This window comes from Stegostoma tigrinum, chromosome 11, assembly GCF_030684315.1.
Source record: "Stegostoma tigrinum isolate sSteTig4 chromosome 11, sSteTig4.hap1, whole genome shotgun sequence".
Lineage (NCBI taxonomy): Eukaryota > Metazoa > Chordata > Chondrichthyes > Orectolobiformes > Stegostomatidae > Stegostoma > Stegostoma tigrinum.
In genome coordinates, this window is record NC_081364.1 from 16138757 (window position 1) to 16158060 (window position 19304).

General features: G+C 38.1%; 1 protein-coding gene across 1 annotated transcript in view; it reads right to left on the reverse strand.

Annotated features, from left to right (window-relative positions):
• Positions 1-19304, reverse strand: part of celsr3 (cadherin, EGF LAG seven-pass G-type receptor 3) — a 262123-nt gene that overhangs the window by 131742 nt on the left and 111077 nt on the right. The gene's annotated exons all lie outside the window — the stretch shown is intronic.

The following is a 19304-nucleotide window of genomic DNA, read 5'->3' on the forward strand; positions in this document are numbered from 1 at the left end:
TGCAAAGGAGATTCACTAGGTTAATTCCGGAGTTGAAAGGGTTGGATTATGAGGAGAGACTGAGTAAACTGGGACTATGTCCATTGGAATTTAGATGAATGATGGAGGATCTCATAAAAACATAAAATTATTAATGGAATAGGTAAGGTAGAAGCAGAGAGGTTGTTTCCACTAGCAGCTGAAACTAGAACAACAAGGCATAGCCTCAAAATTTGGAGAAGCAGATTTAGGACTGAATTGAGGATGAACTTCTTCACCCAAAGGGTTGTGAGTCTGTGGTATTCCCTGCCCAGTGAAGTAGTTGAGGTGTCTTCATTGAATGTTTTTAAAGCTAAGATAATGTTTTGAACAGTAAAGAAATTAGAGGTTATGGTGAGAGGTGGGGGGGTAAGTGAAACTCAGGCCATGAAAAGATTAGCCACAATCTTATTGAATGGCAGAGCGGGCTTGAATAGTCAAATGGCTGACTCACGTTCCTGGTTTTTTTGTTCTTACGTTCCAACACTTCCTCTGCCTATCTCATGCTAAAACTGTAAAGGCTGACATAGTTACCTCACAGACTGATCATACTGTCAGTAGTTAAACTCATTCATTAATCGGGAGCTGATATTAATTGAATAATTTTCAACCTCAATTATAAACGTGAAGTTCTACAGTAGTGACTGATTCCGAGGAAAACAAGTTGATATTGAAGTTGAGAAGTGTGAGCCACTCCCATCTTACATGTAATTTGTAACATCTCGACTAATCTCAACAAATGACATAGAATACTCTACTTCTGATACCGCATCCTCAATTTGTAACCAATAAAGTACTCAAAGTAATGGGAAGGCTACTTAGCTATAAGAGATAATGGGAACTGCAGATGCTGGAGAATTCCAAGATAATAAAATGTGAGGCTGGATGAACACAGCAGGCCAAGCAGCATCTCAGGAGCACAAAAGCTGACGTTTCGGGCCTAGACTCTGATGAAGGGTCTAGGCCCGAAACGTCAGCTTTTGTGCTCCTGAGATGCTGCTTGGCCTGCTGTGTTCATCCAGCCTCACATTTACTTAGCTATAAGGTCATTTTGATCAAAATGGTATTTTAAGCAGTTATACAATTGATAATAAGACCATACTGCAGGGACAGGATGTTTTGCTGGAAAATGATGAACTGCAAGATGTCAGGAGATTCATATATCGACACTGAAAGTGACATAATGGTGAGAGATTGTGCAATATTAAAAGAAATTGTTGTCTCCACTTTTAAGCATCAAATAAAGTTCAGTTTATTTTACAGCAATTCAATGAATGTGAACATATTTAGACCTTACAGTTTAAAACACAATTACAACCCAAATTTAATTTACATCCAAACTCAAACTGGGAGAAATCCACCTATTCACAGCAATTTACTACAATTTTGCTTAAGTAACTGATAATTATGAAATTTTCCTGAGCGCAAAAAAAAACAAAATACATATAAACCTTAGCTAATATCAATAAAAATAATTTGTTTTTAGTGGCACCACATTACTGACAGTGAAGCCATTAATAGTTCACACAGAAAAGTAGAACAGTATGAAGAATCATACACTTGAATAGACAGCGAGGAAGGAAAAATAAATACTGTAGTCAGACTGAAGCCTCCTTTGCCATCTGTCAAGATCAAATTTGAGTCAGGTTATTGCATCTAACACTGCAGCTGGAGATCACAAGCTTCAAGATACAGAAAGCCCAAGACAGAAAAATAAATGAAATGAAAAGGCATTAGAAAGATATACAGAGATTATTTATTCTGGCTCCATTCGATAAAATTGGCTAGAGAAGCAAGACAGATGGAAGCAGTCAAACAGAGGCAGTCTAAGATGATAGGCCAACAGGGAAACAAATATAGACCATGGCCAAATGAGGTTGCTTGGTCCAATCTACTGGAGATGGATACAATATAGAAAGGAAGAGAGCAAGAGCAAGTTAGCATATCATCGATCCTGTGTGTTGATTGCATGTGAATTGTCCCTTAGATTACTACTTCAAGGGAATATTACCTATTTTTTAAGTTCTTCAAATATCAGCACCCTGCACTTGCTGATTGATTTTATGTGATTAGCATATTGCATTCTGGCCAAATTCATTAGGGTTTATTTTTGTTTTAAGATATTGTTAGGATCAGCATTGATGACAGGATATTGCCCACAGAATCCTCCCAGAACAAAACAATACATAACTAAAGACTTGCTCAGGAAACTTCAATCTGTTTTGATCTAACACAATGAAGCTGTCCACAAAATTCTGAGCGGAAGTGAAATAGGAATTAAGTTCTTCAAGATGCCTCAATGAAGGAAGGTAGAATATCAATAAGGCAGTTAACCTGTCATTGTTCTTCATTCACTGCATCACTACTTGATAGGCTTCGTGAAATCAAGGTCTTCTGTGGCTACTAAATTCATGATTCGTTTGAGATGAGATCTCAAGTTTCTTCAAAGTGCACGAAATACTCCTTACCGAGCTGAAAGGTTTGCTGTTCCATGGTTGATCAAGCCACTCAATGAGATAAGTTTTGATTTAAGTCAGCTTTCCTGGAGCCTTAGAATCATATTAATATTAAAATGTCACAGCTGTTTGCTAGAGTTTAAAAAAAAACTACTCAGCTGAGGAGATTCAGACTGAAAATATTTATTGGTGTTAGAAATGGAATTCCAAAATCATTTTTGGGTTGAAGCCTTTGATGAGGGCTAAGGATTACGTTATTGTCAAGTTGTACTGAAAACAGCTAAGTGACAGACAGTGGCAGAAATGTACTCAACGCACAGAGTACTGGGCTTGATTTCTAAATAGGAATTAAAGGATAGAGTAGGAAGGTTAGTTTCTTTACCTATTTTAATGCAGCAAAATGAGGAAATTATCTCAAGAAAACTAAAAAAGAAAGCATACAAAAGCCACAATTACTCCCATCTGAATGTATGTGCAGCTCTATTTTGAGTGAAGAAATCTCAGGAACTAGTTTGAATCTGAGCTCCTGGTGGAAAATTACTGCAAGTTTCCAATGCAGTTTTAGAGTTAGAATTTGTGGAAGAAATCATTTCAGAACCAGAATATTTGGAATAGGTCTATAAGAGAATAATAAGAATAAGAGAAATTGGTTAGGACTGTGTATGTTAATCTCTGAGAACTGAAATAGATGATCCCTTCCATGGACGGATAAAATCAGCACACTATGGTCAATCACTGTGTCAAAGAATTATTTCTTTGGTTCCTTCTGCTTCTCAAATCTTTTACAGAGCATGGGAATCAAACTGTCTATTAATTCCTTACATCAGAAATGGAGATGTTGTAGATAAAGGCACAATGTTCAGCACCATTTGTGATTCCTTAGATGTGAAATATTCAATATCCATGTTCAACAAGGCCTGGACAACATCCAAACTTGGGCTCTCTAGTGGCAAATAACATTCATGTCACATGTGTGCCAGCAAATAAGCATCTCCGGCAAGAGGCTCTATCTCCTCAACATTCAATGACATTACTAAAACTGAATCCCCACACCATCGCCATCCAGGAAGTTACCAATGACCAGAAACTGAATCAGTATATAAACATTGTTGCTACACAAGCAGATCAGAGGCTTGAAATAGTTGTTGTATTGTCTATCTCATTTTAAGTGCTGAGATACGAGTCCCATCCTACAGTTTTTGCAACATTCACCTTCAGCAGCAAAAGAGATTTCTTTGCAATAGGATTATTGCAGTCATTAGCTGTTATTGAGTGGCATGTAGGACTACTGCTCAGTCATTGGCTTTGGATGACTCATGTTCTTCAGGTGACACTATTTTGACCTTAACCCAAATGCAGATGAAAGAGCAGAAATCCAGAATTGGGGTGAGTGACCGTAATTACAGCAAGGCAGCATTTGAATGAGTATGGCATCAAGGAGCTCTAGCAAAACTGAGGTAAATGGGAATCAGGGAAACCCTCTGCAGGTTGGAGTTGTACCTATCACAAAGGAAGATGACTGTGTACAAGCGAGGAACTCTGGATGCTGGACATCTGAAATAGAAGCAGACAGCGGGAGAGAAACTCGCCAGGCCTGGCAGCATTCATGGAGACAGAAACAGAATTAAAATTTCAAGTCCATTATGACACTCCTTCTTAAATTTGGGTCATTGGCGGTCAGTAATCTCAGCCACACGTTGTAACTTTTGGAGTTCTTCAGGGTAATGTCTTGGGCGCAACCATTTGCAGCTGCTTCGTTGACGACTTTCCCTTTATTATAAGGCCAGGAATGAGAATGTTGGATGATGGCTGCACAATGCTCAGCACCATTTGTGACTCCTCAGAAGCTGAAACAGTCCATGTCCATAGGTAGCAAAATTAATACTTGGCCAGATAATGACCATCTCCAACCATCAGCCCTTGAAGTTCAATTGTATCACCATGACTGAATTTCCCATTATCAACATCCTAGTCCTTAACATTGACCAGAAGCAGACTGAATCAGAAAAAAATGATAATATGCAGGTCAGGGACTGGGAATTCTGTGGTGAACAACTTATCTTTTGCATCCCAAGTATGCCTGTTCATTATCATTAGGGCACTGGTTAGAAGTGTGATGGAGCACTTTCCACTTGCCTGGATGACTCCAGCCTGACAACACTCAGGGTGATTGACACTACACAAGGCAAAGCATTTCATTGATTTGCACCTCACCCACTACTTTACCAATGACGCACAGTGGTAAGACGCCAGTGCACAGTAACCTCTTCCGTCTGGAAGGACAAGGGCAGCAGATGCATCAGAACACCATTCCCTTCAAGTTTCCTTGAGGCAACACAACATCCTGACTTGGAACAATACTGCTAGTTGTTTACTGTCACAGTGTCATAATTCTGGAAATTCCTTTATTACAGCACTGTGGTTGCCCCAACATCCTAAGGACATCAGCAGTTCAAAAAGGCATCTGATGTTACCTTTTCCAGGGCAATGATGGATGGGTACTAAGTATTGGTCTGGCCAGCAACATCCACATCTCATCAAGTACTACAAAGAAGGCCTTTTTTTTTGGCCTTTTACTGTTCAAAGTATGACACCTTATCTTCCAATAGGTAATTTGCAGCATTCTGAGTTTACTGACTTTAATAGCATCAGTTGTTAACTAGAGCTTCTACTCTGCTTGTTTTTCATGTTCCTATTTGAGAACCGCTTTAGCCTCAACTGTTGCATTTATATACATTTTGGGGAAATTTCAAATTTCTTTAGCTGGCTTCTTCCAATCATCTTATGTTAATATCTCTTCATTCATTTAATCATTTTCTATTTTCCCCTTTAAAATTTGATTATTCTACTCTTTTGTGTGTGCACCAGTTTCTAACTTCTTTTCGTTACACTTCTTAATTCACCTGTAATTTTATTCAGTCTAATGAAGGGGAATGAAATTGAAACTTAATTTTGCTGTTCTATCCATCAATAATGACTAATATGCTGGCTATTTTCAACATTATGTTTTTGATATTTTTTGCTTCTTTTTAAACATCGAAGCAAAATGTTTCCCCTTATCTATAAATTTATTCTATAGAAAGGCTTTTGATCTTTAAAACAGTTGTCTTTTGGTGCAGCCTGATAAACCAAGATAAACTAAACAGTTCACCAGGTCATGGTTGGAAGAATGGCAACAAAGCCTTTTCTGAGATCTGATGGAAGTAGTGAATGTCCAGGAGGCTGTTTTTAGATTGAAAGAGTGTATAAATCTGATCTGCTCCAAAAATTTTGGAACTACATCAATAGTCATTAATTAGAAGGTTCAAGAAATGCTGAAAAGATCTGTGAGCAGATACTTAGAAATAGTCCTAATAATCCTTTTGAAATACTTCAAGCTGAAGGAGAAACAAAATGACTGAAGCACACAACCCAAATAAAGGAACAGTTGAAAACGCAAAGGCACGAACAGATCATTTCTTAAATTTATAACAAATGAATGGATGATGCTGGCAGGGGATGTAATAGGCAATATCATTTCACGAAAATTATCTTAAAAGTGTGCTGTCTCCAGTAGTCTACCCACAGATATAACAAAGGGCACCACATTATTTTTAGTCCTGGTTACTGGGATGACAAAATATCACACGTTAGTAGTTTTTCTCAGGGTTTCAGTTATCACACCAAATTTCTGCCAGGAGGTCAAGTGTCTCAAGCTCTGTGACAGGAACAATGACTTCAAACTATAATCCTGATGTCCAAAGGGCTGGGGGCTTTACAAACAAAAACATTTTTTTTATAACTTGTAAGACTGAAGGGCACAAATAGTAAATAGGCAAAAAAGAATAATAAGCCTGGATTTAAGTCTTACCTGCTCCAGAGATGTGTCATAACATTTCTGGCTAGGTTTATTAGAAAATATCTGGAACATTAAATATTCAACAAAAGTGAAATATGTCCCTTGGATTTAAAGGGTATTTCATAAATATAATTTCTAACATTCAAACAAAATGTGCACACAATAATCTGGTTGGGCTCTTTATAAGAAGTGTTATTGCACATTTTTTAGATTTTAGGTCAGATATCTCAAACTAAAATGTCTTAGAGAAATGCATGAAAACATATGAACAATACAACATCCAGATTACGAATGGATATCATAATTGTATTTCTGGTTACACAATCATGTAATAGGACATTAAACAAATACAGGCCTTTCATGTGGGAGTTGCCAGCACCACTGCAGACTGTTTGAATATCTAAGGAAGATAAAAATACCTGTAACACAGAGCCACAGTTCAACTTGCTCCTGCATCTCTTAGCATTTTACTTCTTTACCTATTCCTCCTGGTACACGAGTATGCCTCAGCCACAGCGGTAAATTCTTCAATTAGACTGGTACTTTTTTTATCATCCAACCCCTGATCAGGCTGTACATCCTTTTGCAGCTCTTTGGCTTCCACTGGCATCTCCTTTATCACTTTAATAAACCCCATTGGCTTATCTTGTTTTTACCACATCCACCTTCACTGAGGAAGGGTCACCGGACCCAAAACGTTAACTCTGTTTTTCCCTTCATTATTGCTGCCAGAAAGATGAGCTTTTCCAGCAACTTAGTTATTGTTCCTGATTTACAGTATCCACAGTTCTTTCGGTTTTCATTTCCCTAGTTAAACCACCAACACTGCGGCTTCATGTGTCTTACTTTATTACAGCAAAGACAGTGGAGTGTTTTTACTTCTCTTTGCCCTCATGGATTTCCTTTTTACCCCATGGTAAACTTTCTTTATAATCTATCTTCAATGAGATCTCCTTTTCCTTTACTACCTGAGGATTTCTTTACTCCCTCAATTTCCATCCCTCCGATCAAAACTGATGCTGGAAGACAAACTTTGATTTATGAATTAATTCGTAATCATCTGCCATTTCTGCTGTTTTAACTCTCTGCTCTATCTACCTCAGGAAGTGAATTTTTGAACTCCTCCAAAATAACAGTCTCTTTATGAGTGTCACATGCCTGATCTATTTTCAATGCCCTTATCTACCTATCAAAGTTACTTTGTTTGATCCTTTCAAACTCTATAAACGTTTGATGGGGTTCCCTCCACAGATTCCTAAAATATTGTCTATAGGTTTCTGGCACTAATTTGTATGCACTAGAGATGGCTTTTTTCACCTCTTCATAATCCACAGATACCTCTTATGATAGTGATGCAAATACCTCTACTTACCAATTTTGTTTGAATCAACTTTACCCACATGGCCACCAGCCATTTCATTTGTTTAGCCACTTTTTCAAATGAAATGGAAAAGGCTTCCGCACCCTTCTTATAAAACTTTGGTAATGCGTGCACATATTTAATCAGATCCCCAACCGGCATTTGACTATGATGGGTTTGCTCTTCATCACAGTTCCCATCACAACTCCTACTTTCAAGCTTCGCTTTTTTAAGTTGACTTTCCGCTCTCATTGCCAACTTCTAAAGTTCAAAACCTCTCTCTTTCCCCCTCTCTTCTGCTAGGGCCTTCTTTTCTTTTTCTTTTTCCTTCACTTTTATTCGTAATGCATTTCCTTTTAATATTCAAGCTGTTTTAGTCACAATTGAATTTTAACCATTTCCAGTTATTCTATTTGCATTCCTGTTAATTGTAAATGTAGTTATTGTGGCAAATATCTCCCATTTCCTCACAGACACAGGTATCTCCAACTTCAATTTGTTTGCTAATTCTGAAAGCTTTGCCTTACTCACCTTCTGTAAAACACCCAAAGCGACTTCTTTCACAGCCAGTAAATCTGGTGACTGAAAGAGCCACTACTATACAAGGCATGTCCTGTTTAAACCATCCAAATGCAAAACTCAAGAGAAAAAACACCAACTCTCACTACTCACTGCATTTGAGTCCAATAATCCTAAACCCTTCTGGAATTAGAGATTTTGATATTGACCAGTGCCCCTAATTTGCTATGGACCAGACCAAACCCCCTTCAAATATATCACTGGAGACAGCCTAGACCCTAACTTTTTCTTATTTGAAGGCAAGTATAAACTGTTGTATTCCAGATGTAATTTGATTGGCTTCACTACTCGGCTTTAAGCAAAACAACTTTATTCTTACTCTACAGATAAAATACAAACAAAAGAAACAAGAATTGGTCTAATTTTAACTCTTTTGGAAAATTTAACAGAATTACAGCTTACTTAGCTACTGAACTGCAACTGTTTCCATATAGTAACATCCCATTAACACACCCTTGGCAACGGCAAAGTCAATAAAATAGATTGTCTCATATGCAATTCTGGCAGCAGAGAGAGAACTCCAGCTTTTGCTGTGGCCAAAACAGATGCGACAGTTTCCATAGCCAACTTCAAAACCCCAACAACCAAAAGCTAAATTAAAACCCCTGGTTCTGTGGGAGCCCGACTCTACACATTCATGCAGCTTCCATTGTTTCAACATTTTAAAACAAAGCCTAGACCTCACAAGCTGTTTTTTTGATTGGCTTGGAACAGACTACTTCTGTCTCAAACTCTCTTCATAACAAAAAAGGGACAAAACACACTTCTTAAAGCCATTGTATTGTTACACATCTTTCAGACGGGAGACTGTCCACTTATTCAGATGAATGCAAAAGATCTCAACATATTTTTCAAAAAAAGGAGTTCCCTTGGTATCCTACCCAAATTCATCACTTAACTATACTTCCCCTCCCCACCCAAAATAAAGGCTGTTGTCTAATTTGCTACCGTACACAGCCTTGCTCTACGTAAACAGCTGCATGCTACATATTATGTAATCTCAACTGATTAATAGCAGGTTAGAAAAAGGTAAATATGACATAATCTGACTCATCCAAGATGAATAACTGATTTATCCTGATATTAAAAAAAAGTAGCTCTCTTATTCTTCTGGCATGGCAACCCAAACAAAAAAAAAATCACTGTATGAACTTAACGTAAAGAAAATGGTGGCAATGAACAAAACATTAAAAAAATTCTAAAGTTTTAGAAATTTCTTCTGCTTCTGCCCTTCAACTGACAGTTTCTGAGACATGTTCTTCTCAAGCTTAGCTTGAATTATTTATCAGGGATGGAGAACTATACTGGAGAGTATTATAGCTATAGTCTAAGTAGGCTTGATTGTAGCTGAGTCAGAAGGCTGAGTAGGAGAGAAAGCAAAATGAAACACTCAAAATTGACCTGCAACAGGCAAGAGTGCACCAGCTGTACTCAACAAGTACTGTCCAGGGATTAATTTACATTCTTGATAACATCCCTGGCAAAGCTGAAGGAACAGGCTTTAGTTAACACTGACCACCTTGCAGTCAACATGGTAATGAGTGTTCAGTTTCCATGTGACTGGTAGCTTTCAGATCTTCAGAGAAAATCACAGGGTGAGCTACTATTAAGTCCACTTAACTATAAAATAAATAAGTAATGTGCCATTTGACAAGGAACAATTTTGGCACTTAAGCAGCTTATGCAATTCCAAGGGTAACTGGCTTCTACCAACTTATGTACATGTAACTTTCAGGGGATTACTGGATATTCCATTACATATGAAAGGACCTTTTCCTCTTTAATATGCAGAGATGTATGACCATCTCGCAAAGATACATATTGAGTGTACTATCCAAGGACAAGCCACAATAATTAGACTGCAGCAACTCATGTTACAGGAGAGGAAGGTTCCAAGAATGAGCATTGGGAGATGCAGTTTGTACGGTTTATTATCCCTCCAATCAAGCCTAGCATTGCTAAGTGGTAACACAAAAATGAGTGCTTAAATGTGAGGGATGATCACACAGGCTTCTGGCATTTTTAAAAAATCTTTAGTTCGGTACCTTGTTGCATACTCTGAACATGTTATCAAATTGACAATGACGTAAATGCATTGCAGGAGTCACAGCAAGAAAGTTATGAACATGAGGCACTTATCATAGAACAGTACAGCACAGGAATAGACTCTTCGAACCATGATATCTGTGCCAACCATGTTATCATTCTAAACTAATCTCATCTGCCTGCACATGATCCACATCACTCTAATCCCTGTTGCTCTGTCAGTTGAAGTGCCCCTTAAATGTTGTTACCATACCTGCTTCTACCACTTTCCTAGCAGCGTGTTCTAGGCACCTGCCACCTTCTGCATAAACAACTTGCCTCGCACATCTCCTTTAAACACTCCTGTGCTCACTTTAAATCTATGCCCCATGGTATTTGACATTTTGACCCTGAGAAAATTTCCATCTTATGGGAGTCCATCTTATCTATGTCTCTCAATTTTATATATTTCTGTCAGGTCATCCCTCGGCCTTAAACTCTCCAGCAAAAACAGTCAACCGCTTCTTATAGCTGATACACTCTAATGCAGGCAACATTCTGATAAACCTCTGTTGTACATTCTCCAAAGCCTCCACATTCCTACAGTGCTGCAACCAGAACTGCACACAATACTCCAAATGTGGCCCAACTGAAGTTTACGCAACCGCAACATGACACGACAACTTTTATACTCAACGCCCTTGCTGGTGAAGGCAACATGTCCTACACCTTCTTTACCAACTTATCCACTTGTGTTGCCATTTTCAGGGAGCTACGGGCTTGCCATCCAACATTTCTGCTTATATCAATATTATAAAAATCCCACCATTTACTATATACTTTCCTCTTGCATTTGACCTCACAAATGCATTACCTCACACTCGTCCACATTAAATTCCATCTACTATTTTTCTGCCCAACCCTTTTCAACTCATCTACTTCCTGCTGTATCCTTTGACAACCTTTCTCACAATCCACAACTCCACCAATGTTCATGTCACCTGAAACCTTATTAATCAGGCCACTTACATTTTCTTCCAAATCATTTATATATATTCCAAACCACAAAGGTCCCAGTACTGATCTTTGCAGAACTACCACTAGTCACTGACCTACAGTCAGAAAAACACCGCCCCCTAGAACTACTGTGTCTTCCAAGACCAAACCAATTTTTATCCAACTTACTGCCGATCCCATGTGACTTAATTTTCTGGATGAGAGTACCATAAGGGATGTTATCAAATGATTTGATAAAGTACATGTAAATAAATTTCATTTCCCTACTCTCATTAATCATTGTCATCATTTCCTCAAAAAACTCAACCAAATTTGAGACAAGACCTCTCCCACACAAAGCTGTGCTATCCCTAATAACTTTGTTCCTTTCAAATGTGAGCAAATCCTGTCCGTAAGAATCTTCTCCAATAACTTCTCTACCACTGATTTAAGGCTCACCAATATACAATTTCCTGGACTTCCCTGTTGCTCTTTGAAAACCAAGGAAAAACATTGGTTGTTCTCCACCCTTCTGGGATCTCATCTGTGGCAAAAAAATACAAAGATTCCTGTCACACCCAGCAGCAATCTCCTCCCTTGCCTCCCTCAGTATCCTATGATAGACTCCATCAGGCCCCGGGGACTTATCTACCTTAATATTTTTCCAAGACACCCAACACCACCTCCACCTTAACATTGATATGCTCCAGAATATTGACACAACCCCTCTCTAATCTTAGTGTCATCAATACCATTCTCCCTGTTGAATACCGATGTACTCATTAAAGGACCTGACCCTCTTTCTCCGGCTCGATGCATTAATTCTCTCCTTTGTTCAAGAGCAGACCCATGCTTTCCTTAGCTACTTTTTTGCTCCTAATATACATACAAAATGGCTTGGGATTCGCCTTTAATCCTACATGCCAAAGACACGTCATAGACCCTTTTTGCCCTTCTAATTGTTTAGGTTTTTCCTGCTTCCTTTACATTCCTCAAGAACCCTGTCAGATTTCAGTTTCTTAGATCTGACATGCTTCTTTGTCGACTAATCTTTCAAAATCTCTCATCATACAGGGTTCCCAAATCTTGCCCTCCTTATCTTTCATCCTCACATACTACATTTGTGCTGGTTCTGAGCTTTAATCAAATGGCCTTTAAAAGACTCTCACATGTCAGATAACCATTATCAATGACCATTGGTGTCAGTGGAGAAACAAAACAAGGATATATTGCATTTGATTTCCTGAGGAATGTGAATAGCTTGAAGCCTAAGAATACTGAGAACAGTTAATTGATGACTTCTTCCTTTCAGCTGTGGCACTGGGCCATTTCATATGCGCTGATTGCTTATTACTGTCCTGCACTTCAACAATAACTTGGTGAGAACACCTGAAATATTCCCTGATTCTTAGGGAAATAAAAAGGAAGCACCATGTTTTCATTAATGGCAGCATTTATTTAACTAATATATTTTAATGTACAGATTCCTCCCTGTGTCTTGCAGGTTTAATGGCACGTGAGTGCAAATGTCAAACGTGAAGAGCTGCATGCATGTGCAAACAATCTCTTTACTTGGAAACTGATATCGTTGATTGAATGGGCAAGATGGATTCCTTGAGCTCCGAGCGTTTCTCCTCAAAGCCACAGAACCTGATCCATTTTGACATTCAGGGACTGCAGTCAGATGCCCTAGTGCAGGCTGGTCAACAGCAATGCATTAACATCCATACCAAAAGCTCCCCAAGATGGTGCTGTTCCTACATGCAAGTGGCAGAGTTGTGTTATACTACACTCGTGCTGGGCTTGGCACCCACAACATTCCCGCCTCCCTCCACCACCATCATCAGACCAAACACTGTGCAATGTTCTCCTTCATAGGATAAGAGGGCCAGCCCTTTCTGATAGTACATTTCCTGCAGCACACAGTGCACAAGTCCCTTTTAATTTGTAATTGCAGTCCGACCATTACAAGATGTGCAAATTGTGGTTACAGTCTTGTTGCCTGAGGCAATTAAACACATCATAATGAACATTACTTGGTGCACATCAAGATAAATAAAATGGCATCAACCTCATTATTTATACAGTTTAAAATCTGTTCAGATCATCCCAAATTTGCTGCACAGAAAAAAAAATTAGCTGTACCAAACATATGGTTCATCATGCTTTACTCAACGGGTTCTTTTGAAAAGCCAGGTTTCTGATGTATGATTACGGAAGGTCCAGTGTGACTGAGCCTCAACAAAGTGATAAGAACTCACTCTGAGGACTACAATTGTTACAGCCTTCCGTTAATCACGATGGATGTTTCTAATAAATGTTGCATCATCTCCCTATTCTGAGAGACACAACGATGCTAAAATATACAGGAGTGTAGTGCTTCTTTATTATTCTTCTTCTTGAGAGATCACAATTACTGGAGACTTCATCTGTAAAGACAGCACTTGAGACATTAGACAAAGTTTTCCATAATGCCTGGGTTTTGCATTTGCATATCTTTACAGCACTTTCATGTAGAATTACATGATTAATAACCTCACTATGCATATAGCCTAGTTCAGCACAGTTTTCTCCCAAATTCATCACCCTCTGGTGTTATTTCTGTCCCCAGCATTTGAAGCTAACCCAGGCTAGAAAATGCAAAATGTTTGCTTTTAACAAATGCTGGTCCACAAAGACCTGCCAGGTGGAAAACAGATGTAAACCAATTGCATGCCCATTTTACTTACATTGCCCCAGTGACATCAAGTGAGCACACTGCTCACATCAGCTTACTACCAAGAAGATTAAATTAAAATGACCCCAATAGTGTTCAAACTGTACGGATGAATCAGCATACTGAATCCGACATTCTGCTTTCCTGTACCAAATTATACATGTTGTACAACAAACTTTGTTTTGACCTGAAACTTATCAGCTGGCACTCATGATAAACTGCCAAAAATTATATACCTGAAATACTGGACATTTACTGTATTATCACAATCTCCATAATGTCCGAGTAGTCAGTTGAGGGTGCAAGTGAGAAGGCATTCTGCCAGTATGTTTTATTTAAGTTATTATTTAAGTGATTTATGCCGTAAATAAAGTACAACTCTGATGTGTATATCCCCTGCTTTACTTTCTACCACTTAGTGTGTGTTATTACATTGATTATGTGGGCCTCTTGATCAACTGGAATACCTGATCAACCGGCACACTCCTGATTCCACAGGTGCCGGTTAATAAAAAGCTTGCTGTACATATCAGTGATTCACATCATGTGAATGAGAGGAGGTCTACATACTTCACCTCCAATGTCAACTATGCTCTCCACTTCTAGAGGACCACCTGTCCTTTTATCAAAATTATTAAATTTACTTTATTTTGCATGTAGACAGTGTGCATTAAATGCAATCAATTAATCCAAGTAATACCTGACTGCCTATAAAATATTTATGTTACAGGGAATCATTCAGTTAGAACAGAGATAGGGAGGAATGTCTTCTTTTACAGGGTAGTATCTGTAGAGGCAGTCAAGATTGGGTTGTTAAGTATACTCGTGAGAGAATGGACATATTTTTAAGAGAATTAAAACTTATGGAGAAAAGGCAGGAAAATGGAGTTGAAGATTATCAGATCAGCGTTGATTTCATTGAATGGTGGAGCAGACTGGATGGCATGATTGGCCTACTTCTGCTCCAATGTCTTATAGTCTCATCTTGAATGGATGCCCATATAATATCTATCTGTCCTTTGATTCTTTATTTATATGATGTACTAGATTTAACTTACTTTTACACCTTTGTGAAGTGTGCTAAATTTCAATTGGTCTTCCACAGTCCAGGGATTATGGAGGGCACAACTTTCACCATATCTCCAACTTGCTGACAGACACACGGATGCTCGATGTTGGTACTTACTCCTGTTGACTTGGAAATAACTGTTCTTCCTTGACATGCTATATTCACAATTTGACTTTTTTTAAAAAACAGAACCTGTGTCACGTGGCCAGGTCAGGGTGGCCCGACAATTGCATCCTAACAGGGGTTACACTGATCAGTTAAGTGGCTATTATAGAAGCCAAATTTTCAGAGTTAATAGCAACACAAAGGATGTCACAAATTGCTTCCAAAGGGAAACACAAGTTACTTCATAATAATCAACATTACTATCACAAATAAATACAAAAATCAGGGATAGTAACACACCAACAGTTAAAATCAAAAACATATCCCTCAATCTTTAAAGCTTAATTATGAAACATAAAACAATACTGGCATTATAAAGAACAACAGCAGAATTACGTACAGTGGAATGATGTTAAAATGGATGGCAGAACAAAGACACGCATGTCAAATGGGCTGAAAAAGAAAAAGAAAATTAAATAAGGTTGATACATAACGCAAAACAATGCAAAATAAGGAGCAGTACAAACAGAAGACAATGAGAAAATTAAACAAGATTTTGTTGTGTGTACTGAACATCAATGAGGAATTAATGGGCACTGGGGTCAAAATGCTGTCATAGTATGGCACTGTTGTCAAATTCTTAAGATTTCTTAATTTTCACATGAGAATTACAGGCTACTGTGGAATTAGATAGGATGTACATGCTGTTGCAGAATCTGCTCGTTGATTGGTTTCATCAGGTGTTAAATTGCATTTATCTTGATTAATTCCCTATCTTGTCAGACCTCCAAGATGCTTTGATCTACATTTCCTACACAATTAAAGTTGAATCTCCTTCCTGCAATATGTGTTGGCATCCTTCCATTACAATTTACATTGGCATTCTAAACCCTCAGTATTCTTCCCCACACTCCCCCCTCCATTTCAACTGTGATAGTCTCTTGGCAATGTAACTTTTCACATGAACTCAACTCCAATCATAAAACTGAGGCAAATTACTCAATACTGGCTATTTACAGCTGAACACTAGAAACTGCAATATTACTCATTTTGACAGTATTTAAGATGCTATGTAAAATCAGCTACCTCAAATCAATATCAAAAATATTCAGCCATTCGATTATGCATTAAGCTGCAGGTTTTAGCTCAGATGTGATATTGGTCTCCCAATGGAAACTACCATTTTCCTGTGAGGACATGAGAATATTGAGAGAGAGGCCAGATCAGATTGACATATTTTCAGAACAAAGAATTATCATAATGAATGGTGCACAAATTGGTGACAAGGTTCCCACTGATATAAGTTGCACTTTTCATAATTCTTGTGATGTTCACTGAAGAGCTCTACAAAGCAATACAATACAGATAGTAGTCATTTTAAAGCTATTGCAACTTGACAAGCAGCAGGCACAGGCTTGCAGCAAACACAAAGAAAAGCCTCTTCTAGATCAAAGGCTGTGAAAAGTGATACACTAAACTTCAAGCCCTGCTGCTTTCACTGATAATAATCACGCTGGTAGGGAGATGGCTAGACCTGAATGTGAATAGTTGTCAATAGTAGTCCTGGCTGCTACAGTATATTGGTACTTTTAATTAAGACTGAGGGAAAGTGTAATAGATTAATAGGAAGGTTCCACAATATGTTCAAAAATCACAGTGATCTCGTTTCTACTGCCAAAACGGCATAACTACTGCCTGTCATTAATCACATTGAATTTGTTCTGTCTGTCACATCGCACACAAAAATACATTTACGGGTAACCATCAATGTCTATTTCATTATCCTACTGGTATAGTAGTATATTCCTTGTGCGTGCACACTAGTTGTGGCTTTAACAAATATGCAAATGCATGGGCATCTTTAAATGGCAAAAGCTTAAGAAAATTAACTGAAGGTGCATTTTGATTCTCTGAGTCAAAAGTTGAATTTTGCCAAATAGCTATAGGGAAAGTACAGAACTCTAAATATAGACAGATTTCCAGGAAAAGGAAATGACTCAAAATCAGTTGCCAACTTGACTTCAAATGACACTGTGAAGGTCTCATTGTCCAGAAAGTAAATGATTACATCCATATTAAGCAGAAGCAATGCGAACAGCTTTCAACACTTCCAGCACATTCAGTTTTATATATTACCTTGAAAGGTCAGCCTTTTATCTGGTAAGCTGCTGCAGTTATTTACAGATAACTCTTTCAAAGGCTTCAAACATTAAGAAATGATAAATATATCTGGTTATTACAACACTTACAAAAACACCATAGAGAAAAGTATTCATTTGACTGAGACCCGATTGCTGACCAGTGGTGTCATCAAAAGTCACTATTCAAAGAGACAAAATTGGCTCAATATCTTGTACATTTAAATTCCATGATAAAAACATCCTGTCATTAACTCCTCCAGGATGATACTGTCCACTAACAACTCCTTTGTCATCATGGTAGATTTTCTTCTGTTTTGAAAATGAACCCAGTTCCAAAAAGTGTACTTAGTCTATTAAATAAATTTAGGCTATTAACATGAAAGTTCCCTGAATCAAATAGATCTTGAAAATTCAATAAGGAGGTGGTGAAAAATTCAAGAAAATTTGCCTTGGTCATTCTTGATTGAAGGAGTCATGAGTTTGAAAGACAGTATCCTTGGGAAGCTACTCTTCCAAACATCCCAATTCAGTCAACTTCAAGTTGCTGCTTTAGCTCCTTCAGTTACAAGTCCCCTTCCTCCTGCTCTTATCTCTTCTGATCTTATCCTCCAATCAAACAAACAAGTCTGGGTTTCTTGGGAGTAACAAACTGGAAGTTGGGCAGAATTCAACCCTGTGCTTTGGTGAGTCGTTAAAGCAGCTGGTTGAGCTCCACATCGTTGTTAATAATGAACTGCAGGTGGCAAGGGTAGAGGTAGGTTGCCTTCTGTTTCAGATCACTTTGTGAGCTGTCAGTGACCGTCAGGCAGAAGGCAGTGTACTCTTTAGTCTGTGCTGTTACTCTGCCACCAGGCTAGGTTCCTAAGCTGAATAAGCCCCCACCGTCAGGTCCCAGGGAAACTGTCTATAGTTTTGTCTGGGCCCCGACTACTACTAGAGCAGATTTGCAACTTGTAAACAGCCAGCACTAGTGACAACAGCACAGTCTGTATGTGCATCTTCCTCTTAGTCCAGCAGAAGAAAAGTCGCTACAGCATTATCTTTCGGTTGAATTTTATTAAACTCTATCCAGTAACCAGATATTTAGAATAAATATTGCTAATGAGGTGTCTTAAACCAGAATTGAGTGGTAAGGATCAGAGGAAGCACTTGTGTTGTCAGTGAAGTAACTGAAATCCTTGATTTGTTTACGTTATTAAATCTCATTGTCTATGGAGAAGGCTCATTGGAACAAATGGCCTACCATTGTTCCTAGTTTGTACATTCTTAGTTTAAACGGTTTGTAGACTTCCATCCATTCTCTCCCTCATCTTACATTTCTGTTTCATTGCATCAAACATTTGGAATTTAAAATTAACTTGTCCTTAATTTGTTATCACAAATTTGGGGAATGTATTTAGAAGCCAAATTTAAGAGAAAATATCAACAAACTCAGGAAGAATACTAACCTGAACGCATGTAAAACTGAAAAAAGTCATGAATCACAAAAAAATAGCCTGAGAAAAGAATTTCAGGGGGATACCTTGAAAAAAAGGCTTTTGACCGATCTTGGAGAATAGATCCCAAGCAGGTATGAATTCCTTTGCATATCAAATAAGGACCCGAACATACTTTAGAGCGGCCGTGACTTTAAACATTATAAGATGACAAGTCCCTAAGATCCAGAATACCCTGTCAATCTCCTTAATTTCAAGACATTAAAAAAATTAAAATTTCTCCTTTTGACCATCATTTTGGTCAGTTGCCCTAACATATACTGATGTGGCTTGATGTTCAATTTTGTTTGAAAACTCTCATGTGAAACATCAAAAGTCTTCAGGCATTTCATTGCATCAAAGCCACTATATAAATAAGTTGTTATTAACAACAAAGATTAGAAAGCTATAGGCATAGGGATGGTCTGTTGAGTAAGCAATAGGTGAATGTGTGACAACAGTACGCACATATTTTCCAGAAACATGATGTGCTATTTCTGCTGAACACATCACCCTTGGAATTGAA